Source organism: Equus asinus, chromosome 1 (genome assembly GCF_041296235.1).
Source record: "Equus asinus isolate D_3611 breed Donkey chromosome 1, EquAss-T2T_v2, whole genome shotgun sequence".
Lineage (NCBI taxonomy): Eukaryota > Metazoa > Chordata > Mammalia > Perissodactyla > Equidae > Equus > Equus asinus.
In genome coordinates this window covers 206,770,689-206,797,176 of record NC_091790.1, presented here as the reverse complement: position 1 = coordinate 206,797,176, position 26,488 = coordinate 206,770,689, and the positions used below count along the sequence as shown (strand labels likewise).

Below are 26,488 nucleotides of genomic sequence, written 5' to 3'. Positions count from 1 at the left end.
TGCGTGCTGAATGGCCACAGTGCGTAGACGCAGGTCACTGTTTCGTGATCCCTCGGTGGCGCTATGCATTATCATCATGTGGTCAGAGTCCCCTCACTCTCCTCACCTCTGTCCTCTTATTTCCAGCAACTTTGCCGTCCACACGACACTACCACACAGGAAACAAACTCGTGAGACCGGAAGGTGCTGTCTAACAGGACCTGGAGGATTGCTGAACGGAACGCAGCAGCTTCATTAAAGCAGAGGGAGCCGGGTGGCCTGGATGAGGTTGAGCGCTTGGCCGCAGGCCCTGGACTATCAGGCTGACCCAAAGGCTCTGCTCGCTGAGGGTGATTTTTAATTATCCAGCTTTGTATGATGTCAAAAATTTTTCACAATGAAGCATCAAAAACATTTGGATTTAGGGGCTGGTCTGGTGGTTAAGTTCACACACTCCACTTTGGCAGCCTGGGGTTCGTGGGTTCGGATCCCAGGTGCAGACATACACACCACTTGTCAGCCACGCTGTGGCAGCATCCCACATACAAAACAGAGGAAGACTGGCACAAATGTTAGCTCAGGGACAATCTCCCTTGAGCAAACAGAGGAAGATTGGCAACAGATGTTACCTCAGGGCTAATCTTCCTTACACACACGCACACATGAACCTTTTGGATTTAGCCCTTGCTTCCAGAAGAGTTCTATAAAATTCAAATGTGTTCCTTGGTGTACTGCCCTGTTAGTTCAGAGTCATTGCTGTTAGTTCATCACTCTCATGGCCGCTTCTTGGTTAGGTCCTGTGGAAATGATATATGAGTCAGGAAGTTCTGGACCTGGGCAATGGCTACTGAGTGTGAAGAGGAGTTGTAACGATGGAGAGAGAAGCCGAGGAGAAGTCCACAGCATATAATGTACTAGAGCTCTAGCTGTGGTTGGGGTGCAGGTTTTATACCAACGTACACAAATGCAAGAGCACACACACACACATACACATGGACACACAGACACGTTCTTCTGAGCTCATCTGATACAGAAGACTTCCAGCATGAGAAGCCTTACACCCAACCTCAATGAGATATGGAAACAGGAGGGAAGCCAGACTTCGGGAAAAGTGTAAGTTCAGTTGTGATCATTTGAGATTCTGTGGCTGTGGGACATACAATGCAAGTGTCCAGAAGGCTGACATGTGTGTCTGGTGGCCTTCAGGAAGGAGATGTGGGCTGGAGGTTTGCATCTGAGCACCACGGGTGTGTCGAGCATTTGAAGCCATGGGTGTAGGTGAGAAGAGAATCCCTGTGGGGAGGGAGTGGGTCAGCACGTCAACGTTGCTCCGGGGTCAAGTGAGATGAAGGTCGGAAAGCTTCCATCTGATCCAGCGAAGGAAGGTCGTTAGTGGTCTTGACAACAGCAGTGGGGAAAGGAGCCAGGCTGAGTGACAAACAACAGGGCATCGAATCATGTGTCCTCTGAGATCAGCCTGGAGCCCCGGCCATTTGGTCTCCCCCTCACCCCACTGGGCCCTGAGGCGTCTCTGCAGAACCCGGTGCTCCTGAGGACATAGTTTGAAAACCACCACTCTCCTGAGATAGCAGACTGAGCTTTGCACAACTAATGAGCTGCCCCTCGTGGGACACTGAGCTTCCATCTCCTGGGAGATGCTGCTTGCGGGCTAATTTGAGTGATTACAGTGTAGTCCAGGTTCATGGGCAAGGTCTGTAAGCCTCGTCAGTGGGTAGCAGAATGACTGCAGTTGTCATGGTTTCCCTTCAGGTTGATTTCTCGTGGGCGGATCTGAGATATGCAGTGAGAACACATCCAGCTTACAGCTGTGCAGGTGTCTGGGCCTCGGAGCCTCGAGAACCTTCAAACTGCACCTTGGTTTCTCCTTTACCTGAGTTACTAGTGAGGAGCTAACTTTATTCTCTCCCTCTGTAGCCCTGTGCTTCTTGGAAAGTGCAAATATGCAGTAAAATGGTCACAAGCTGAGTAAAGCAGGTCACCCAGAGCATCCTGAGCGGCCACAAAGAGCCTGATCGCTAAGGAGCCCCTGCACTGGTCCCCGGCTTCAGGTCCCGCTTCTCTGGTCTGTGCAGGGTCATGTTGATCCCTTTCAGTGGGGCTCAGATCTTGTCATTCTTTCTCTTCAAGGACTTCAGGGCCTTTCCATGGTGTTTATAGTAAAGCCCGTCTCCCAACTGCGGCCCGCCCGCCCGTGAGGCTCCAGGCTGCCTCCTGCTGCTCCGTCAACTCACTGTATTCTGCTCCCTCTTCTGTGGCCTTTCTTTTCTTTCCTTTTTTTTTTTTAAAGTTTTATTTTATTGCGGGAAGACACTTAACATGAAAACTACCCTCTCAACAAACGTTTAAGTGACAGTAACGATTGCTGACCACAGTACAACGTTGTGCCTCAGGTCTCTGAACGCACTCACCTTGACGCGCCTCACTCTCTCCCTGCACTTTCTGTTCCTGGGTCTGCTCTCTTCCCTTCTCTTTGTGCGCTAATTTCCTCTCCTCCTTTGAGTCCCGTCTCATGAAGGACTCTCCTGACAGCTGTCTGCCATGGTCTCCCGCCCCTTCACCTCATCCTCTACTCTTTTCACTTCCTCTGTCAGAATTTGGGAAAGTTTGCTTACCTGAAATGGTCTTTGTCTTTCATATTCATGAAAATATCCCCAGCGAAGTGTCCTCAGCCTGATTCTTAGAAGGGGCTCCAAGGATTTTTGTTGGATGAAATAGTTAATCGAAATGTTGTATTTCTCAGTCAAAATAGTTATGCTATTAGCGTTATTGCTGGCTTTGTGGTAGATGCCGCCATCATGGCCTGGTCAACTGGTTACGGGGCTGTCTGAAGACTTGTAGTTCTTCATTTGAAACTTCTATGATAATAATAATTAGTATTACAATAATTATTATTAAATCTTTATTACCAGAGGTGGCCGGCAAGGAAACAGTCCCCATGATGAAGTGGACACCTTACGTAGTCACAGCTTGGACAGAAATCTGTTTTTGCCATGGACAGGCTTAAAATTGTAGGCAGCCGTCTATATTAGTGGAATTCAAGGGTCAGTATATTAAATGAACTGACGTTCGGCTCCCTGAGATGACACCGCTGGGGCTCCTCGGTCAGTGGAGAGACAGGAAAACAGCCTTCGACGTGGGGTTCGGATCACTCAGGCAGGGCCTGAGCAGGGATGGAGGGACGGGGGAATTTCTTTTGCATCCGTGGCTCCTTAACTGACAGGAGAGCCTTCGCTCTTGTTCCGAAGCGGGAACTGAGCGTTCTGGGCGGAATCCAAATGTCTGGATGTCAACCTGAGTCTGTCCAAGGGGATTCTGCAGGGCAGGAGAACACTTCTATGAAAAGATTATCTTTAGCTACCAGGAGATCATAGACGTCTACCTCAGCATCAGTGGAATTTGTAGCTAACTGACTTTTTTTTGGTTAGGGCTTGTGTTTCTTAAAGTTTGATTCTTGGCTGAATGAAACCACTTAGTGAGCTCATCCGTTTTGGGCCAAACCAGCTTAGACTGAGGAAGAGGACCCGTGAGCACTCGAGTCATACTGGTTCAGTTAGGGGAGCAGGGATTCACGGGGACGGCAAGTGCGTTGCGGTCTGTGAAGTTCAGACACCTTTCCAGGACACGGAGTCTTGGGGCTCTACCCTGAAGCTCACGGGGGAGCGGAGGTGGTCTGATAAAGTGAGTGCAGACTAGTGTCTCAGAGACCCAGCTTCCAGTTCCAGGCCCAGCAAGCTTCGTTACCTCGGACCCATCGCCTTTAATGTGCACGATTCATTTCCCCATCTATAAATTGAGGATCTATATGAATGTAGCTACTCTCTGTCTCATTCCACGCATTCCAATAAGGATTTGAGGCAGCTTAAAACGAACAGAAAAACACCATTAATAAGAAGTAATAGGATAGAAATAGAAGTAGGAAGGTAGGAACAGAGGAGAAGAGCATAAATAGAAAGACCGAAAGCCCACAAAGACGTAATACTTCAGCCTCACGTTTGACTTTGAGCTTCCCGGAATGCAAAATAAGTACGAAGATGTGGTGAGACTCAAAATTCTCGCCATCAGAAAGGAAGAAACATTTTAGTTCTTGGGAAGAAGCGAATTTTTTCTGAGAACTGGAAGCCAAAAATGTTTACCTTGGACTTTCGTATTAGGCCCTGAGGGTTAGAGCTCAGTGTCCTCAACCACAAATGCAGCGAGAAATTCCTTGATTATTTACATCCTTACTCGTCCCATGAAGGACTTAGAGTGACAGTTTTCATAATGTGATTTCTTTTGTTTTTTTAAAGATTGGCACCTGAGCTAACATCTGTTGCCAATCTTCTTCTTCTTTTTTCTTCTTCTTCTCCCCAAAGCCCCCAGTACATAGTTGTATATTCTAGCTGTGAGTGCCTCTGGTTGTGCCATGTGGGACGCCGCCTCAGCACGGCTGGATGAGCAGGGCCATGTCCATGCCCAGGATCCAAGCTGGCGAAACCCCTGGCCGCTGAAGTGGAGCCGGCGAGCTTACCCACTCAGCCATGGGGCTGGCCGCCGTAACATGATTTCTTATAGTGACACTCAGGGAGACACATTGCTCCAGGAGCTGAATCTGTGAGAGATCATGTAACAAGGCCCAAACCCCTCATGTTCTAGAGGCCTCCCCTGGTCTAAGGCTAGTGGTCCATATGCTCAGGGCGGGGAAGATCCCTACCCCACCTGACTCCATAGGGCTATATGCAACTCAGACAAAGCAGTTCTAGAAAATACTTTAGAAATTATAAAATGCTAAAAAAAAGTTTATTCACTAAGTTATGACATAACAAAGAAAAATATGAAAGCTGTATTACAACTTTTCTTTAAAATACCTACTTCTTGAGTTTTATGAAAAGAAATAAATCTATGGTGCCCTCTTGCTGCCGTACCTGAAGACACTGAGAGAGCCGGGGACTGTGACATTTCTTTCCCCACAGCTGCCTATTGGTCATGGGAGTTTCTTGCAAGCCCATGTTTTAGAATCTGGAATTCCAGGGAATGTCTTTGCCAAAATGAGATTGATAGTACATTTCCCATTTGTTGTCATTTTCTGCTTTCGAAGAAGAGAAAATTTTATTTGCAAAACAAGATTTACGATCATGGTAAAAATTCCCTCTGGAATGTAAACTCCATGAGGGCGGGGTCATTGGTCCGTCTGTTCAGCTCTCTCCCTGGAGCCTAGAGCAGTGACTGGCATCAAACAGGACTTAGTCAATGCCTATAGAGCAAGCAAGGGATGGAGTGTGTAACAGAGTACACACCAGTGGGTATGGGAGAGAAGAGTTGTCAAGGGCGTGGGATTATCGTGATTATGAGACCAGAAATACCAAGGGTGAAGACAGAAGTAAATGTTGGAGGGATTACTTGCTTAAATCCCACCTGGGGATCCCCAGAAAGCTACCAACACACTGCTTTGGAATACCTGTGATTAATATTATTTCCTGATTTTGCATGAACACCGTTGTAAAACTTTAGCATCTCTGTAAATATCTGAGGAAGACTATCTTATAAGTATGGAAATTTCAAATTTGCGCTTGCAAAAACTATTTAAATCCTTCAAGTGAATCTCTGGGTGACAGATAATTGGCTGATTGCCTAATTTTTTGGTATTAATTTAGCTGGATGCCAATGGACACAGGTGTGCCTGCTGTCTCTTCTTAACTTCCAAGCACCAGTGTTTGAGTCATTGCCTAATAGGATTGCCCCTCCAGCCTCAGGTTTAGCCTAGAGTCTTTTCAGTGGTTGCATTTGAAACCTTTGTAGGGAGCTGGAACACTTTTCTGAGTTCTGTTACTATCAAACTGTGCTTACAGAAATCCCCGTGGACTGGGAGCTGGTCTGCAAGTGTGTGTGTGTGTGTGTGTGTGTGTGTGTGTGTGTGTGTGTTGATTATATGTGTTGAGGCAATTTTTGTTCACAGACCTGTAGAATGGATATGGAAGAAAGAGCCCGGGCCTGGGGTCAGGAGGCCACTTCCAGTTCCACCTGTCACCATCGAGCGTGTCATCTCGACCCGTGGGTTCATTTCTCAGGACCTCAGTTTCTTTGACTGCAGCCTGGTATTAAATGAGGCGATCACTCTAACAATCTGTGTGCTGAAGTCAGTATTTCTCAAAATGGGCCTTCCCAATAGCAAATAATTGCTATTTGGTGGAAAAAGGACCTAAGGTCTCACGAGTTTGGGGAATGTTTGGTTAAACACAGCTACACTGCAGGAGTCTCAGAAACTATTACATGTTAACATACATCCTGACTCCCAAAGGAAGATGAGTGCATGTTTCCCACCCGGCCTGTCTGAGGACCGCTTACTCCCCTAATGCTGATTGTTGCCTAATCCTTCGCACAGCGGCCTTCTGTGCACCCCACTCACCTGCTCAGCCCTTTCCTTTGATGTTCTCACATAGAATATGAAGCTATTTCACTGGCTCGGTGGTGAACAGCTTTTTGGTGACCAAGCCTCAGTCTGCGATTTTTCTCCCCATCCTGAACAGCATATTGGGAATGAATGTGTCTACACGGCGCAGGGTTCGCGGAGAGGCCCAATGCGGCTTCGCTGTGGGGGAGCACCGTCAGGGTCAGGTTTTCTGCTGTGTTAGGAGGAACTTGTTTTGCCCCCTTTGGTCCCTTTGGGGTCTTCGTGTTGGAAACCACATGACCAAATGGTTCCGAGTGTTCCGTTTTCTGAAGGTGGACTTGCTTCTTAAATTTTCGTTGACAATGTGGTGTACGTTCAGGAGGAACTAGGTGACAAATAGAAAGACATCTAATTCTCGTGTGTAGAGGCTGGTAGCAAAGGTGTGTCGGCTTACTGCCTGCAATCCTAGGAATACTGGCTGTGGGGGCTCCTGTGGGCTTTTGTGTTTTTAATTTTGAATGACTGAACATGATGAGTTCCATCAGTCATAAGCCTTTGCAAGTGCAACCCTTCCACGGATGGGTGTGTGTTCCCAGGTTGTGGGGTGCGGCTACAGGTAGCGTGCCAGCAGGAAGCCCTTTATGGCTCTGTTATTGGGTAATCTGGGAGCTTTCTGTATGGAGTGGGGGCTGTGGTTTGGGGGTGTTACCCGAAGAGCCAGTCAGGGCCTGTGATCACATCATACATCTATTTTCTTGCGAGATTCTTAAATATTCAGTGATGTTCACTTGGTACCAGTGTATTTGGAACACGTTTTTGCTTTTCGACTATCTGTAAGACCATGGGAAGAGACGGCTGGAACGAAATCCTCCACACAGTGCGTGGCCCCTGTTGCCTCCCACTGTAAATCTCAACACAGAGGAGCTCGCTGTGTGGGCGGTGCCGCCCCCACACTGAGCTTCCCATATGGCTCCCTTCGCTGCGCCGTCCTCATGGGACCCCACCCACATAGCGGCCACAAGCATGCTTTGTTGCAAGGGCAGGTGAGTTCCTCTTTCAACAGTCATAACGGGAGGTCATTGGGTCTCGCCTCGATAAGTCCAGCGAGGGAGAAATGATTGCTGTCCAGGCTAGTGTGTCTTATGGTCAGACAGTTCTATATTCGGACAAAGTTCTTTCTTCCTGTAACTGAATAACGCCTCCCTAGGTCCTAGTTCTGAACTTAGGTCCTACAGAGAGTACACCACTTCCACGTGACAGTCATTTCAGCCATCATGCTGAAAAGACAACTTTTTTAGAGCAGATTTAGGTTCACAGCAAAATTGAGAGGAAGGTATAGAGATTTCCCATGTACCTGCTGCCCCCACACATGCACAGCCTCGCCTGTTAAACACCCCCCACCAGAGAGGGAGATTGGCTACAATTGATGAGCTCACACTGACACATCATAATTACCCAAAGTCTATGGCTTACATTGGGGTCCCTCTTGGTGTTGTACATTCTGTGGGTGTGGACAAATGTATAATGACATGTGTCCAGCATTGTGGTATCATACAGAGTAGTTTCACTGCTCTAGAGACCCGGGTTCATCTTATAACATGATTTCAAGACCCTCTCAACGTCTCCGTTGACTCCCTTTGGGCCTGCAATGTTGTATCAATATCTCCTCTACCTTATGGCTGGACCGCGTGGCGTTCCTGAGAGAGGCAGGCCAGTGTGAGCCGGTGAGGCCGTGGTCCGGGCCTGTCTGCACCGAGCGGGGCACGGGCACAGAGCACACTGCAGCCTCTGTGGGGCCACTTGGTACTGTTTCATGCACTGATTCACCCAGCACGTCTGTTAAGCGTCCAGTGTGTGCCCATTGCTGAGGATGTGACGCTGAGCAAAAAGGCTCAGCCGGGGAGAGGAGTGCAAGGGTCTGTCTCTAATGGACCAGATTTAAAGGCTGTCATTCCAAAAACTTCTGAATTATTATTATTATTATTATTATTATTTTTTTTTAAAGATTTTATTTTTTTCCTTTTTCTCCCCAAAGCCCCCCGGTACATAGTTGTGTATTCTTCGTTGTGGGTTCCTCTAGTTGTGGCATGTGGGACGCTGCCTCAGCGTGGTCTGACGAGCAGTGCCATGTCCGCGCCCAGGATTCGAACCGATGAAACACTGGGCCGCCTGCAGCGGAGCGTGCGAACTTAACCACTCGGCCAGGGGGCCAGCCCCTGAATTATTATTATTTTTTAACACAAATGGTTATCCTCAGTTTTCTCTAGATTCTGCAGTTAGGTCTTGAAGTGCAAGATTTTTCATATGAAGTTAGTTTCAGCTATTTAGCTATTTGTTTTTATTTAGCCTGTCAAGTATGTATAACCTGATGCATTACTGCTCCTCAGCTTTGTCACATGTGCACTCAATGGACACACTTTCTACTGTTTACTGAAATTGTTGATAAAAATATTCATCAGGACAGGGTCACAGAGAACCTACGGCAGACCACTACAGACTCCCTCCAGGAGGGCGCTAATCCACATGCGGGTCTCCCACAGAATTCAGTCCACTATTCTTGTATTGTAGAGGATTTCTTCCCAGGATCTAGGGTGAAAATAGGAATTAACTTGAATGGTGGTTTACCGTAATTAGAAACCAAGTTGTTTGTGCAAATTACTTTTCTGGTTAGTTTATTGTCATAAGATTTTGGACTAATCAATGGTAATCTTAAATGTCTTCCAATAAACATCCTATGTTTTGCTCAAGGAGAAGGAGGAACATTATGATCATCATTGATGGCCACTTTCCCACCCCCGCCCTCATTTTTTCAGATAGCCTGAAATTTGTAGGAAACTGGAAATCCTTCAATGTGGCACGTTGAGAAACTAGAATTTGGTGTCTGAAGGAGGGTTTTCTTAGATTAATTCTGAAGATCTAGTTATTGATGGGAAAACAAACCACTGAGGTAAAGTTTAGATACTTTCTAATTATAATTGAGCTGGGAAATTAAAATCTTTATGCAATGTGAACAGACGTAGTTTATATGCTTTTTCAGCCTCAGAGCTGGATTTGGGAAAACACCCTGTCCAGTTAATAAGGAATTCAAAATACGTGCCAAGTAACTTCAGGGGCCTGACGGGGCCCTGTGAGAACTGGAAGCACCGTAGCTTTTGTTAGGTCTCGGTTCCCGGGCGTCAGATGACTCATAGCCCAGACAACGAGACCGGGGCATTTGAAGGCCCGTGTGTTTCTTCATGAAGAGTGTTTCCTTAAATGTAAGTGCAGGTTCCAGATGTTCTTACCTTGCATGACCTGTGTGTTTATATAATCTTAAATTGCATGGCCTCGTTTTCTCAGATGATTTTCAGGATTGTGTGTGTGTGTGAGGAACGGAGGGTAGGGAGCAGGAAAAATACCCACAAGCAGGGAGAGGCCTTTGGGGTGATGAGTCTTACACTGACCGAGGCCAAGAGGCTCTTCATTTTTTTCCTGGCTTTAGTGGAGAATTATGGCTGTGCAGTTTGTCAAAAGTAGTATTACCCTGCATTAAAATTAAACTATGGTTCTCAGAGATGACCTTTGAGCTTTGTAATAAATACCACTGTTGGAAGGTTACGCCTCCAGACGGATAACTCTTTTCTACTGTTCATTTCCTCGCTAACATTTGCGATACTGACCATCACATATTTATTTACGTGTTTACTTTTTGTCACCTCTTCTTCCCATCTGACTATGAATTCCTTGACCTCAGGAATCATGCCTTGTTTTATATGTCAGTGTGTACTTGGCCCCTAGCAGAGTGTCCGGCACATGGTTGGCACTTAACTTGAAACCAAAGTTGAAATTAAAGTTTTTCATCAAGATCTAAAACGTAAACTTCTTGTCTTAGCTCCAAAATTGTGCCAAGAAATCATCCTCACCCATCATAGGAGTGGCTGGATTGGATAATCTTTAGGGTCCCTACAATGGATAGTCTGAAACTAATATGGGTATTAGACCAACTAAAGATTCTCACGCGCCTGAGCCTGCTCCTCGGTGTTGTGGAAATTACAGAAGAAGACGGAGTCTCATCGTCAAGATGTTTATGGTCTAGTTGGGGGTCCACATCACCCACACAAAATGATTCTGACCATGTATATCTAGACGATATATAACCATGGGCTGATTTGGACCACCAGGACCACAGGACTCTAGGAGGAAGAAGAGATCATTGTGACTTGGCGCCTTGATTCTACATTTTGGAGAAATGGCTGGTTATAAACTGGATTCGACAAGCCTTATTCCTGGTGTGTTCCACAAATCAGCTTCTCTTGCCAGTTCTCTGTTTCTGGATGGGTTGTGTAGACGGAATACAATGAAGGGCGTGTTGACTGGGCGTTAGATGAACTGGGTGAGGAAGGGTGATGGCATGTAGGCAGGGATCTAGTCCCAATCCGAACCATGAGCTCCGCGTGGTCGCATCCACTAAAGCACCTGCTGGCAGTACTTCGGTCAGTGCTTTAGAAGTGGTCTCCCCTTTCAAAGAAAAATACACTAGATTGCAGAAGCTGACAATTTCTTGAACTTCAACTCAGTATTTTGTTCCTTTCCCTGAAAGCCTAGAACAATATGGTTTTAGTGACAGATTGTGGCCGCTCAGTGTCCATAGGGACTCGGCGACCTTTTAGTGTGTGCATTAGCCTGGGACCCTTATGGCCTCTGATCCAGAGCCATCTGGGGAGCCCCACCGGCACCCCTCTCGCAGGCACAGACTTGGGTTTCGCTGCAGTGGCCTGCTACTTGGGGGACATCATGCCTGTCGTCCTGAGTCTCAGGGCAACATCGGCTGGTGTGTCACACACACACGTGCACGCACACGCACACACATACACACCCCCATGCAAAATCATCAAACTCTCTCTTTGTCACTATCAGAATCCTTATTCCCACTGAAATATTTATACCATATTTTGTTGCAGTGGCCACATCGTCTGAGTAGCTGCACCTAGACCAGATATGCTGGGATTGGCTGAAATCCGGAAAAAACAAAATTGCCAGTAGCTGGAGAGGTTGTAGATAACCATCTCTGGGGATGTCAGTCACAGGTAGAAGGACAGTCACTGGGCTGGGTCAGCTTCTAGGAGGGAGATTTGCAAGGATGCAGTAAGAGTCCAAGCATCAAAGAGCAGACCAGTGGGCAGGTGCCTAAGAGAACAAGGCGAGAGCCCCAGTATTGGAACTGGGGTCATGATGGGGACTCAACCTAGAGAGCAAGGCACAGGAGAAGCCCATTTTCAGAGCTGTGGCGCCAGGCAGGACCAGGCCAGGAAGTGAGACCCGGGCAGTACCTGCAAAACTGTCTGAGGTCAGCGTCCCAGCTGCCCTGGGGCTTGTGCTCCTGGAATCTAGTAGGTAGAACGCAGGGATGCTCCTGGAACCCTACAGTGCACACATGGCACCTGCAACACATCAGCTGAGGAACCCCGGTCCAAAGTGATGTTGAAGGTACCAGGATGAGTCCAGGGGCAATAGCGGGCAGGAGGACGGGACTGGTGTTAGAGTGAATCACGAATGAGGGAGAGTGGCCAGAAAATCAGGAAAGGGTAGCAAAATTTGATCTCATGTCCTTGAAGGAGGCTTCTTGGTTTTTTTAAAGGATGGAGAGAAACAGTTTGGAAGTGGCAATGAGAGTTATGTGAGAGACGAGACCCGAGAGCTGCCACTTGAGAAGCCTGGAGGGAGCAGTGTCCTGGGAGCACAGCCAGGTCGGAGTTGGAGCACGAAGGGCATGCTGGAGGATGTGGGAAACTTGCTGAGGGCAGACGGTGAGCAGCGGGGGCGACAGATGTTGGAAGGAAAGAGAGTCAGGTTTGGGGGGCACAGGGTCCTGTGGGGAGAAGCACCCGCAGAGACTTAGCGTTACGAAGTGATGATCACGGTGAATTTGAAGCACAGTGAGAGGGACCCTTGACGTCTCAGAGGCTGTGGGGGTTTGAGGTCTTGGGGCGGTGGGTTTATTCCCAGGGTTCGTAGTGACCAAAGACTCGGGGGGTGGTCTCACCCACAGATGGAGGTGCCGTTTCAAACTACGGTAGGAGACCTGACGGTTGCTCTGAGCAAGAATGGGGACATCTCCCCTCTCAACCTGCTTTGTAAACATAATGGACTTTACTTCAGATAATTTATGTTAATGCCAAGCTACTAAAGGTGGGGAGGAGAGACATCCTTAGTATTTTTAATGTACTTCCCATAACTTCCTTCACTGTTTTCATCAACCATTTATGGCATGCATTTGGATAAAACATGCTAATGTGTAAATATATATAATAGGGTCTCTTTTGGAATTCCTAAACTTTGGGAAAAGCGCTGTGGTGCTGGGAGGGGTGGGTGTTGATGGCAAACTGGTCTATTGTAAGACTTTCTTAAAGCACTGAAAGTGCTAAAGTCCCAAATATTTAGAGGCCTTCAAGCCCTTAATATTCCCTTAATTTTATTATGTCTTCAAGATGTTATTGTGAAATATAGCATATGCATGGAAAAGTGCATTTTCATAAATAATTGTAAACAAGAACAGGTGTACCCACCACCCCCAACATACTGCCCCCCTCCGCTCCCCAGTTTCTGTGACATTTATGGTAATTATTTCCTTGATTTTTAAAAATAGTTTACTGACCTATATACGCATCCTAAACCATATAGTACAAATAGGTCTATTTTGAGCTTTATGTTAACTGAATCATGCAGTCTCTATTCTTTCGTGTCTGCTTCCCTTGCCCAACATTGTGTTAGTGAAGTTCATCCATGATGTTGCGTGTCACTAAAGTTATTTTCATTTATGTATAGTTTTATTTTCATTTCTGTGTTGTTTTCCATTGTATGAATATACCAAAATATATTTCTCTTTCCTCCTGTTGATCACTAGTCGTTTCTAGCTTTTGGCTGTTACATAAAAGTTTTACAAAGAATATTCTTTCACATGAATCTTGCTGCACATATGCATAAGATTATCTAGGGAATAAAAGAAGAGTGGAATTTCTGGACTGAATGGTATAGACATATATTCAAAATTATAGGTTAATGCCAAAATGTTTTCCCAAATGGTTGTGGCAATTTTCACACCCACCAGCAGTGATGAAAATTTCAATTGCTCCACATCTCCCCAACAGTTGGTATTGTCAGTCTGGTGGCATGTAGTGATATTTCATTGTGAGTACTTCTTTTTCTTCTATATTTTCCTTAATGATTACTATATTATTTTCATCAAGATGCACAGCAATGGTAGACAGCTTCCTTTTAAATTTCAGAATTAAGTATTAAGCATTTTTCTCTCATTTTAAATTTATATTGCCCTACAGAGAAAAAAAGAGAGCCTGACATAATATAAAGTCTGGGTACTCTTCCATGATTGGCTGGGCTAGTGAAAAGTGGTCTGCTCTTCCCCAGGTCTTGGCTCTAGTATAACGATATCAGGTTATAATATTTTAAATGCAGCAGTGCGGTAGAAAGGGTTGGCTAGTTCTAAACCAGGTAAGGGAGGGGGCAATGAAGGCACACTTTGTTCCAGGAGCAAATTTTCTGAAGATTCCCAGTTCATCAGTTTTTTTCCCCAAATGAGTTTTAGGAGGGGATACAATCTTAACAGGCAGTCCTGGTGGTCTAGTAGTTAAGATTCAGCAATTTCACCACTGTGGCCTGGGTTCATTTCCCAGTCAGGGGACCACACCACCCATCTGTCAGTTGTCATACTGTGGTGGCTGCATGATTCTGTGATGCTGAAAGCAACGCCAACAGTATTTCAAGTATCAGTAGGGTCACCCATGGTGGACAGGTTTCAGCAAAGCTTCCAGACTAAGACAGACTAGGAAAAAGGACCTGGCCACCCACTTCTGAAAAAATTGGTCCATGAAAACCCTTTGACTAGCAGTGGAGCATCATCTGATGCAGCACTGGAAGGTGAGAGGATGGTGCAGAAAGACCGGGCAGGGTTCTACTCGGGTTTCCACAGGGTCACTGGGAGTCAGATGTGACTTGATGGCACCAACAGCAAAAACTATCTTAACGTGATTCAAACACTGAATCAAATATTGCCTATGAGAGGTGATTGCAGTTAACTTTCTGAGGAGAAGGATGGCAAGTTTAGATGAATTCTCTGATGGTACTTTTCCACTTAAGCTGTCCTAGTTGGCTTGGCTTCAGAGACTGGGAGAGACTCTCCACAGGCACTCCAGACAGGGTCTGGTCCACTGGACTTCCTCAAAGTACTACAAGAACACCTCCTGGGAAAATTAAAGGAGGAGAAATATCCAACGCTACTTCAGGCTATAGTTAGGTACCATGAATTGTTGAGTTAATCATAAGGCAGGACTCAAAATCTGATGTGTGGAAGTTCAAGTTTGTGGTAATGGCAGGAGAGCTTTGTCAGATTAACTCTTCCATAGATAATCATTACAGAAACTGTTCAAAACGTATAAAAAAATTGTTGATGGCAATGGAGAGTAACTGAGAATAGGCAGAAACTGGAAGGCATCACACCCTCGAAAGACAAGCACTGGGCTTGGTACAGTTTTTGAGTTGGCACCCTTCTGCCTGAGGTACTCCCCAGTCTGTGACTTGGGCAGCAGAAAGCTGCAGCGTTTCTGGATTGAGATGTCAGAAGAGACACTTTGGAGCTGGGAGATCATCTACAAAGTCAGAGGGAAAATCCGGAAAGACAGAGTGTCCTAAATTGGCATATAAAATCCACCTAATCCTTGGCTGACTGCACAACTATGCTTGTGAGCAGGAGATCTGGAGAATCTGGTGAAAAAGCCACATCTAAAGCCAATATAGATAAATGGAGATTTTAGCTGTTGCTTACTGCAGAGTATGGCATTTGAGCCAAGACAAATTAACTGCTTGCTAAAATAAAAATCATTCTCCAGGGGCCGGCCCCGTGGTGCAGTGGTTAAGTGCCCACATTCTGCTTCTTGGCGGCCTGGGGTTTGTCAGTTTGGATTCCAGGAGCAGACATGGCACTGCTTGGCAAAAGCCATGCCGTGATAGGCGTCCCACATGTAAAGTAGAGGAAGATGGGCATGGATGGTAGCTCATGACCAGTCTTCCTCAGCAAAAAAAAAAAAAAAAAGAAAGAAAGAGAGAGAGAGAAGGATAGGCAGATGTTAGCTCAGGGCTAATCTTCCTAAAAAAAAAATCATTCTCCAGAGGAGCATAAAATAATCCAGAGACTCTACAATGTTTCATTCATAGTAACTTGTACTTAATAATATTAAAAAGCTAGACATGTGAAAAAACAACAAAATGTGGTTCATACTCAACAAAAAAGAAGCAGCAAATAACAACCAGCCCCAAGTGAACCTGATGTTGCAATGGGCAGACAAATGCTCTAAAGCACCTAATAAGGTGTGCGTTAGAACTCAAAGGAAAGTAAGTGCCTAATGAATGAGTAGTTGGGGAACTCTGGTGAAGAATTGTAAATAGAAATTATAGACCTTAAATGTTCAATAATAGAAATGGAAAATTCAAAGACTTAACAGAAGAATGAAGATGGCAGAGGAATCAGTGAACTTGAAAACATATGAACAGAAAACAGCAATTCTGAAGGACAGGGAAAGCATCGAACAAAATGAACAGAGCCTTTGAGGCCTGTGTGAAAATGTCAAGTAGTCTAACAGGGCCCCCGAAAGAGATGACAATGATAATGGAACAGAAAAATGTATTTGAAGAAATAAAGGTTAAACGAGTTCTACATTTGATTAAAGACATCAAGTTACAAATCTAAGAAGCTCAAAGAGTGGGATAAATATAAAGAAAAGCACACCTGCATATGTCATTGCTCAGTTGCTGAAATCCAAGTGTAAATATAAAATGTGAAAAAGCAGTTAGAGAAAATGGCACGTGGCATACGGTAAATGATTACACAGATAACAGCGGATTCCTTACCAGAAATGATAGAGACCAGAAGACAATGGAATGGCGTTTTAAAAGTGATGCAGGAGGAGGGGCTGGCCCCGTGGCCGAGTGGTTAAGTTCGCGCGCTCCGCTGCAGGCGGCCCAGTGTTTCGTTGGTTCGAGTCCTGGGTGCAGACATGGCACTGCTCGTCAGGCCACGCTGAGGCAGCGTCCCACATGCTACAGCTAGAGGGACCCACAGCGAAGAATATACAACTATGTACTGGGGGGCTTTGTGGAGAAAAAAGGAAAAAAATAAAATCTTTAAAAAAAAAAAAAGGTGATGCAGGAGGAAGTCTGTCAACCTAGAATTCTGTCTCCATGGAACTGCTCTTCAACAGTGAAGGCAAAGAGGTACTCCGGGGCTGTGCTGTCCAGTTCAGGAGCCACTGGTGACAGCCACCAAGCACTCAAATATGACCAGTCTGAATGGGGACGTAAGTGTACAATACACACTGCATTTCAAAGACTTAGTGGGAAGAGACCAAGGTAAGCTCTGTCAGTAATGATTTTATTATATTGATTGCATGTTGAAATGATCATCTTTCAGCTATGTCAAGTTAAATAAAACATAATACAATTGTAAGAATGAATATGAAAGACATTTCAGATAAACAAGCACTAATATAATTCATATTCAGCAGACTAGCACTGTAAGAAGTGCTAGGGGAAATTCTTCAAGTTAAGGAGAAACAACAGGTGGTAACGGGATCTAGAAGATTTAGTGACGATCACTCGACATGGTAAATATGTGGGTAAACACTATATCAATATTTTTCTTCTCCAAATTTTTAAAGAAAACAAAATAATTTTTAAACTAAAAATTATAGAACTATATTTTACTGTGTATACAGATACCATATATGAAAGCAATAACATATGAGGGTGATGGAACCATAGCATTGTAAGATTCCTATATTCTACATGAAATAACAAAATATTAAATATAAATAGATTGTTATAAATTATGTATGTACATTGTAATCTCTAGAGCAACCACTGAAAGTTTTTAAAAGAAAATAGCTAAAGGCTGGTGCAAATGCAGTGGTGTTCACAAGTAATTGATCACAGCCAGTTACAGATTTCTTTGTTTCTTCTCCACTCCCACTGCTTCACTTGACCAGCCTTAAAAAAAAAAGAAAGAATATAGCTAAAAACAGAGATTAAAATAGAATGCCAAAAAATCTTTGATTAACTCAAAAGAAGGCAAGAAAAGAGAAACTGAGAAAAAAAAAGCAGATGAGACAAATAGTAAAATGGTAGACCTAAATCCAGCCATATTAACAATTGGAAGAAGTATAAATGGACCAAAACACTAATTAAAAGGCAGAGATTGTCAGACTGGATAAAAAAGCAAGATCAACTCTATGTTGTCTTAAGAGATGCACTTTAAATTCAATGATACAAATAATCTGAAGTAAAAGGAGATAGATATAAATATATGTATATATGTACGTATACATATATATATGTCTCAGGAATCATTAAAAACTGGAGTAGCCACAGTAATACTAGGCAAAATAGACTTTGAGACAAAGTATATTACTAACGATAAAGAAGATCATTTCATAGTTATAAAAAAGACTACATCAGCAAGACGTAATTATTAAAAATGTGTACAAGCTTAATAACAGAGATTCAAAACACATGAACCAACAAAGGAGAAAAGAGAGATAAATGCACTATCATAGTAAAACTGTTCTCAATGATCTATAAAACAACTAGACAAAAAATCAGTAAAGATACAGAATATAAATTATAAATTATGATTATAAATCTATATGTTTACAAATCTATATGTGTAAATTATAAATCGAAATTATAGAATCTAAATGACTTAATTGACATTTCTGGAAACTCCACCCAACACTGCAGAATCCAGAGTATTTTCAAGCGTAAATGGAATGCTTATTACCATGATTCACATGCTGGGCCTAAAACAACACTTAATCAATTTCAGAAGATTGAAATATTACAGAGTGTACCTTGTGGCCACAATGGAATTGCATTTGGAGTCAATAAGAATAAGAGCTCTAGAAAAGCTCCAAATATTTTTTATGTTAAATGATGAACTTAAAACAACCCCATACATCAAAGTAGAAGAAGAAGAAATCATGATGGAAAAGAGAAATAATTCAAACTGAATGAAAATGAGAATACTACATATCAAATTTTATGGAATGTAGTTAAAGCAATACTTACAGGGAAATTTATAACTCCAAAATGCTTGTTTTAGAAAGAAAGTGATTTAAATCAATGCTCTAATTTTCCACTTTAAGAAACTAGAAAAAAATGAGCATATTAAACCCAAAGTAACCAAAAGGAAGGAAATGATAGAGATAAGAACAGAAATAAATGAAACAGGAACAGACAAGAACAGTTGAGAATATAACAATACCCAACTAGATCTTTGGAACATATTAATAAAATTCATAAACTCCTGGCAAGAATAATTCAGAGAAAAGGGAGAAAACATGAATTAATAACATCAGTAATGAAAGAGGGAGATCACTGAGGTCCTCCAGGCACCAAAAGAATAATAGGGAGATATTATAACAACTTTATGCCAATAAATTTGATAAATTTATTGACAATTTGCCAATAAATGGCAAATTAAAATGGACAAATTCCTTAGAAAATACAAACTTAAAAATGACACAAGATGAAAGAAAGAATCTGAATAGGTTTATATCCATCAAAGTCTTAAACTTTCTGTCAAAATCATTTCCGACAAAGAGAACTCCAGGCCCAGAAGCTTTCAGTGGTGAATTCTTTCAAACATCTAAGGAAGAAATATTACCAATCCTACAATATTCTTTTAGAAAATGTAGAAAGAAAATTTTCCAATTCATTTTATGAGGGCAGCATACTTGTGACACCAAAACCTAACAGAAAAGTCACAGAAAAAGAAAATTATGAACCAATATCTCTTAAAAACATAGATGCTGAAATCGTTAACAAAATTTTATCATATTAAATCCAACGATACATAAAAAGGGTACATCATGACCAAGTGGGCTTTATCCTGTGAATGTGAAGTTGGTTTAATGCTCAAAAATCAATATAATGACCATAGTAATTGAATAAAGAAGAAAGTGATATATTCGTCTCAACAGATGCAGAAAAAGCATTTGATAAAAATTAAAACCCATTCAAGACAAAAGGTCTTAGGGAACTAGTCATAGAAGGGAACTTTCTCCATCTGATAAAAGGCGTCTATGAAAACCTTCACGTAACATAATACTTAACGCTGAAAGGCAGAATGCTTCCCCCACGACTGGGAGCCACACAGGGACGCCTGCTGGCACCACCCCCACCAGCATTTGCTGGAGGTCCCAACCAGTGAGAAGGGTGAGAAAAGGAAATGAAAAGTATACAGCCTAGAAACAAAGAAGTCAAGCTGCCCTGTCCACAGACAACGCGATTGTTTACCCAGAAAATTCTACTTTATTGACAACAAAGCTTATCAGGACAAATATGTGCATTTAAAGTCTCTGGATAAAGGTCAATGTTCGAAAATAGAATTGAATGTCTATATACTAGGAGCAAACAACTGAAAAATAAAAAAATTTATGTGTAATAGTGTCAAAAAAATAAAATACTTAGAAATAAGGTTAACAAAAGACATGCAACATATGTACCTGAAAACTAAAAAACTTTGCTGAGAGAAGGTAAGGAATACCTGAATACAGTCACGCTCTGCACAACGACATTTCGGTCAACAACTGACTGCATGTATGATGGTGGTTTCACAAGGTTAGAACCGTACAGCCTGGGTGTGTGGTGGCTGTACCATCCAGGTTTGTGTCAGTATACTCTATGATGTTCGCACAACGACGAAATCATCTGACAATGCATTTCTCAGAGCATATCCCTGTCGTTTAGTGACACAAGACTGTAAATGAAGAGATATAATCCATGTTCATGAATGGTTCAAAGACTCAATATTGGTAAAATGTCAGTCATCGCTAATTTGACCTATATTTTCAACACAATTCCAATCTTAATCCCATAAAATTAAAAAATAGTTGATTGTAACATTGATATGAAAGCACAAGGAATATAGACTAGCCAAAACATTGTGAGAGAACCTATGATACTTGACCTCATGACTTATTAGAAAGCACAGTAATCAGATTGTGTGGTTATAGGGCAAGAAGATGTAAGTAGAACAATGGAATAGAACAGAGATTCTGGAGCCCACATAAATATGGTCTATCGGTTTTTAACCAAGGCATCTAGGAAGTTTAATGGGAAAAGTAAGTCTTTTCAACAAATATTACTGGAATAACTTGATATCCATATAAGAAAAAAAAAGAAACTTGGCCTACCTCATACCATAAACAAAAATTAATTTGAGGTGGATCATAGACATAAGAGTAAAAACTAAAGCTATTAAGTGTTTAAAAGAAAACATTGGAGAATACCTCTATAACCAGGAAGTCGGCAAATGTTTCCTGGACAGGACATGGGAAACAATATTCACAAGAGAAAAATTTAATAAGACATTGAAAAAAATCCCTTTCTGCTCATTAAAAATACAGTTAAAGAAAGAGAATGGGCAAACCCAGACAGGGAGAAAATATTCTCAATGCACATAGGACAAAGGACTTGTATTGAGAAGATAATTCCTATACTCAATAACAAAAAGAAAACAACTGATTTTAAAAAATGGGGAAAGACTAGAACAACGACTTCACCAAGGAAGATACACACACGGTGAAATGAGCACATGAAGAAGTGCTCAACATCATAGTCAGCAGAAGGATGCAAACTAAGACTGTGCAGGATATCAATCCACATTCATTGGAATGACTACAATTTTTTAAAAAGGAGCAACTGGAATTCTAACACACTTCTGGTAGTACACCACTTTAGAAAATGTTTGGCAGTTTCTTTTTTTTTTTTTTTAATGAAGCATGTGTTAATTCAAACCTCCTCCCTCAACATGCCCAGCTTTTTTTTTTTTTTTTAAAGATTGGCGCCTGAGCTAACAACTGTTGCCAATCTTCTTTTTTTTTTTTCTTTCTTCTTCTTCTCCCCAAAGTCCCCCAGTACATAGTTGTATGTTTTGTTGTAGGTCCTTCTGGCTCTGCTATGTGGGACGCCGCCTCAATGCGGCCTGACGAGCAGTGCCATGTCCGCGCCCAGGATCTGAACCGGTGAAACCCTGGGCCACCGAAGCGGAGCGCACGAACTTAACCACTCAGCCACAGGGCTGGCCCCCTTGGCAGTTTCTTATGAAATTAAACACACACTCTTTGATTCAATAATTGGAGTCATGTTTTTATATATTTAGAAAAACCAAACCAAACCAAAAATAAATATACATCCAAAAGATTTGCATCCTAGTGCTCATAGCAATTTTTCTCACAATAGTAAAAAACTGGAAACAACTCAAATGGCCACCAAGAGAGGAAAGGATAAACAAATTGTGGTACATTCCTACAGTGGAATACTGCTCACCAATGAAAAGGAACAGGCTACTGGCAAAGCCAACACGTGGATGACGGTCACAGACATTAAGCTGAGAAAAGAAGCCAGGCCCCCAAAACACATCCCGTATGATTCCATTTACGTGATGCTCGTGTATAGGCTGAGCTAATCAACCAACGGTGAAATATATCTGAACAGTGATTGCCTCTAGGAGGTGGGACAGAAGGCAACCTTCTGACAAGGTGGAATGTTCTACAGCATGATAGGATGTGGATTACACAGCTGTTATCTATTTGTCAAAATTATTCAATTAAAATTTATGCATTTCAGTGTACTTAAATTTATTCCCCCAAAAGAACTGTAAAAATATAGTAAGGATAATAATTGAGTGGGGCATGGAGAAAGGGTGGGGGTCAATGAAACAAGAATGGCAGAATACTGATAATTGTTGAAGCTGGGTGATGGGTTCTTGAAAGTTCGATATACAATCCAACAGGCATGTCTGTAATGGTCCAAGCGGGAGTTTGTGATGTCTCTGGTGTCCCTGACTGGTTGTTCAGTCTTGGTCACTACCAGATCTTGGTGGTGGTGTCAAGGCAGGTGTTAAGAACTGGGAAGTCACTAGAACACGTGAGATTACAGCCTGCAGCAGCACAAGATGGGGGAGCTGGGAGGAGAGCCTAATTCGTAGGCTAGGCAGACACTGAGCACACGGATGGAGAATCTTGGGCACATACATTTTCTACTCCATCTCCAGAAGTGGTCCAGCTTACTGAGAAGTATCTACCGTGACTCTGTGGACTCCGGAAGACGTAGGACTTGACACATGTGCTGTGTGAAGAGGGGGGTGAAGGCGCGTAGGCCTCCTGGAACCCATGGGACTTTAGGAATTCCCTTCCCACCACCTCTAATCCATGCAAAGAAAAAGAAGCTCGCCAATGGATGGTGGATTGTCGAGCAGCAGCACACAGCGTCTGTGCCCAGACATCCATATTGTCACCTGTGGACAGGGCATCTGGGAAAGTAGTGGGGCCAAGTTGATCGGCAGCCGCCAAGTGGCTTTGTAGGGTCATTGCTTGTGGACCAAGAAGAAAAGCCAATCTCAGCTGCTAAGATTGGGGCCATTTGCTCCATTGTCTTTTGATTTGTAAAAGTTCAGGGATGCAGACAGTAAGAGAGGCGATGTGGTGTAACAGAAAGAATCCTGAGTTCACAGTCGGGAGAATTGTGCTGGAGTTCCACTCCACTATTTACTCGCTAATTTGTGGTTCTTTTTTTACTGTACTTACTGATACCATCATAACCCCAATTACTAACCTTAGTCGGTTTGTTAAGTTGAATCTTTCTGTTTCTTGGAGTAGTTGCTGAATATTTGTCTGACACCTGGAGACCTTGCAAAGCTTCATGGTAACTGTTTCTGAAAACAGATTTTTATTGGCAGAAAGTTAAGGTGCTAGGTCTCCATAGACACCAAACTCGGATAGGCCTCAGGAAATGCCGTTATCTGCACAAATCCCTGTTTTCAGCAATGTTTAGATAGTTTACACTTTTCATTGTAACTCCCTGGGCCTTTGCTCAAGTTGTCTCCACTCTGCCTCTCCAATCCAACACATTCACCTTATTCTCTTCATCCTTAAATGCCAAGTCCAGATGCCTCTCCCTCCATGAGGACCTCCCGGGCGATCTGGTGTGACACAAGAATAAATACAACAGAACTGGAGTCACACTTTCAGTGCACATTCACGTGCTCTTCCCTTGCGGCTCCTTCCCTGGGCTCGCCCCGCTTGCTCTGGAGACGCCACTTTTCTTGGAGGACTGGGATTGTTACGTAGGAGTGGAAACAAAAGAAGGACATTGATTTTCAACTTTTGAAATCCAAAGTAAGATTTTTATGATGACAAAATAATCATGAATTCCAGGTTTTGTCGAGAGAGGAAATCTTTTCTAAGGTCCTTTATTCCCGTTACCCTGTTGAGGCCTAGGCCTGTGGAGAAGACTCTGAGCAGAGAAAGCCCAGGCCGTGAGGCACAGGAGTGAACGGCTGGCTCCTTCTGACCTACAGGCTTGTGGAGAGGAGAGAGGAGAGGAGGGGAGTGACAGTCAGAGCTGGCAAGAGATGATATATCCTGACTTGCCCCCCAGAGTGAAGGTTCCAGAAGGGTGGTGTGTGGAGGAAAAGTCAAAAGGAGGGACACTCACTCCATCCCGTCACTTGAAACTCTAGGAGGACCTCTGTACTCGGCTTGGTGCCTCAGCCAAGATGGCGCTGCAGCGTGGTGTGGGACTGGCTGGCGGATGGTGTGGCTCATGAACCTGAGACCATACCTGGCTTTCCCATGGTCTGCGAGGGGTAGAAAGGGAAATCCAGATGTTGCCCTGAGTCCTCCTGAAGGGGTGCAGGGGTGCTGGGCTTGGGGGAAAGAGGAGCTGTTAGTATGGGGATTTCGTAACTCGGGTCTGATGGCCAGACCCCTTGGCCCCTGATGGCACTGGTTACAGCTCAGGAGTGACCAGCCAGGGCCCAGCTGGGCCAGCCTGCAGTGCCGAGACCAGCAGTGGTCCAGGAAAGCCCTGGTGCTCCAACAGCCTTTCATTCTTGTTGCCATCAGGTCACAGAAGCCCACACATCTTAGAGATGCCGTGCGCTTAACCCAAAGAGATGATGAAAATGAAGACTGGGATAGCGTCTTGGATATTTTAATTTGCGGTCCTTCTTAACCCTGGCCCCAGCCAAAGTACACGTGTTCTCCATCTTGCTGTGACCCACGAGAAGAGCAGATGCACCAGGCACAGAGCGGCTTGAGTGTCAGGTGTAAGTGTTGGCCTTGCAACATCCAGTCTAAGTTCTTAGGAATTTAGTCAACATTCAGCATGTTTTTGTCATCCTCTTCTCTTTGCCGTGCAATTTAACACTTTATTATATTGGTATTTGCTGTGCAGCCTGCGGTGCTCCCCAGAAAACGGTCTCGTCCATTGATTTGTTCTGATTGCTCAGTCTCATTTTTCCCAGCAGGATTACAGGGTTCTGAGGGCGCGGTGTTTTCTCCATTTAGTTTGCCCTCCCTAGCAATTAGCATAATGCCACACAAATCAATGCCCAGTATACATTAGCTGATTGAAGTGACACGCAAGGACACGGGTCGGTTCTGTATGATCGAGGCTTTCGCTTAGCTGAGATCCGCTTCCAGCTGGCACCTGCTGCCTTCTCAGAGGCGGAGCGTGACCCGTGAAGCAATGTGCAGTCTGCATTTCTTTCATACATTTAATGAAAGAACAATATTTATCTTTAACGATGCTGACTTGAAGTGTGTCTCTCCTCATTTCATTAAATAGCTGATTTATTTAAATATTTCCATGTTCCTCGTATTCAAAATACACCTCTGGGACAAATGTAGTTGCGGTATTAGATGACATTACGTGAAACGGGAGAAGCTATTATAGTGAATCATTTTGTGTATACGTCTGTTGTGCCTCGGGACTTAACGTTTCACCCCTTCTCACTGGAAAGACCAGGATGTCCAAGGATGACTGCATTCTTATTTTGAAGGTTGAAGCCGTTTCAGAGAGGCGTTTCTGTAATTAAGAGATCGCGTAAGCTTGAGCGGGACTCTCACAAAGGTTCTGGGTACAATTAGAAGACACCTAATTTGCACGTAACTCATTCTTGATGAAAGCCATTTGTCTCTTTGCTCTCTCTCACAAGGGCAAAGAACGGGGTGGTGCCCCCTGGACGCAGCCGCTGTGCTCCCTGCAGAGGCACCTCGCCACCGCCAAGAGCGACAATCCCCTGCAAACTGCACCGCCAGCAAACTGCACCGCAGGCCTGCGTCTGGGGGCTCACGGCGGCCTGGTTCACAGACTCGCGGGAGAAAAATTCCGACGTACAGGACTGGTTACCCAGCCGTGCATCTCCTCACCTGCAGCAGGCAGGTTGGAACTTACCAAGTTGCCCCTTTCACGTTATAAACCTTCAGAAAAGGAGACAAAAAACTTGAAATTTGCTCTCTAGAATAAAAATTGTCCCTTTAAAAATTTATTTGCAGCTGTGCCCAAATGATGATAGATTTATCCCATAAACCGAGGATCAGTAAACACGGTGTACCCTATAAAGAACTAAACAAGTCCTTGCTCATCAGCGCACTTAATTGCGGAGGTTCTATCAAAGCCGCGCACACTGAATCACCAACCGCAAGTGAGGTTGTGTGCTGTACGGAGGTGCCTCTGTCCTTGTTTTTCCACCTGTTAAAATGAAAGATTCTTGGAATATCATATGTGTAAAACTTGTTTATGATGCAAATAGAAAGATGCCCTTTCATCTCTTCACAGCTTTGATGTCGTGATAGCAAGATCTTAGTGCCACCTCCTCCCAGACACGCACCCGAGATGCTATCTGGTTCGCAAACTTGTGCGCCCAGTGTAAATACGTGGGAACCAATTACGAGCTCATTCTGCTTTCAGTACTTTTTATGAGGAATTTGTCCACTTCTAAATTAATAGAAAGATGAGAAGAGTTTGTTGATACATTTTTCTTTAAGATTTAGAATTATATCTGGAGCATCAAGGTAAGGGAAGCCTGTGAGGAGGGGAAATAAAAGGCAGCGCCTCAGAGTTCATTTGCTTCCTCTAAAGAGGACGTGAAGTCCTCGGTGAGCTGGAAATGCCGACTGGAAAGTCCTCCGCCAGACGCAGTTGTCTTTGCACATAGAAGCGTGAATTTCCTTCTCTCCTGTTTTGAGAGGACAGACCCTGCTCCTCTCAATAAATATTTAACTAAGA

At 43.8% G+C, this 26,488-nt stretch overlaps 1 long non-coding RNA gene across 1 annotated transcript; it reads left to right on the top strand.

Moving 5' to 3' along the window:
- The first annotated feature begins 11,984 nt into the window (after positions 1-11,984).
- On the top strand, positions 11,985-25,642 carry LOC139046084 (uncharacterized). The gene is made up of 3 exons (XR_011505639.1): positions 11,985-12,153; positions 24,322-24,524; positions 25,416-25,642. It is a non-coding gene; the product is annotated as an uncharacterized lncRNA (long non-coding RNA).
- Positions 25,643-26,488: the final 846 nt, after the last annotated feature.